The sequence below is a fragment of the Populus euphratica genome, unplaced genomic scaffold, assembly GCF_000495115.2.
Source record: "Populus euphratica unplaced genomic scaffold, PopEup_1.0 scaffold230.1, whole genome shotgun sequence".
Taxonomy (NCBI): Eukaryota; Viridiplantae; Streptophyta; class Magnoliopsida; order Malpighiales; family Salicaceae; genus Populus; species Populus euphratica.
The window spans coordinates 356,057-356,508 of NW_011500083.1; positions in this window are offsets into that span (position 1 = coordinate 356,057).

The following is a 452-nucleotide window of genomic DNA, read 5'->3' on the forward strand; positions in this document are numbered from 1 at the left end:
CAGCCTCCTTTGTATTGTTGTTTATACTAGGCATTCGGTTTTCCATTCCTAGGTCTGTTTCTTTTTCTTTCATCTTGTAGCATGCATTTTTTGCTTTTAAGTTTGCACTGTTCAAGTGAATTAATTCACTTGAACAGTATTCACAACGTCTTTTGTTTTTTTATTTTTACTAGGCATTCGGTTAAAGTTGTTTCTTCACTCTGAATAATTGGTTTATGTTTTTTTTTAAAAAAAAAACCAACGCATTGCCTATTATTTCTATCATGATTTTTGAGTTCAGCTTGTTGTCCATGTAAAAAGGGTTTGCCTATTCATGTTTAGAAACTTTTGGATTCAAGGATTTTCCTTTGCTTTCCTTACACCCGATGGAGAATAAATCAACCGGCCTTTCTTTTTTTTTTTGTAATTGCTCCCAATTTTATTTTGTGCTTGCTGTTGCGCATTGAGTTGGC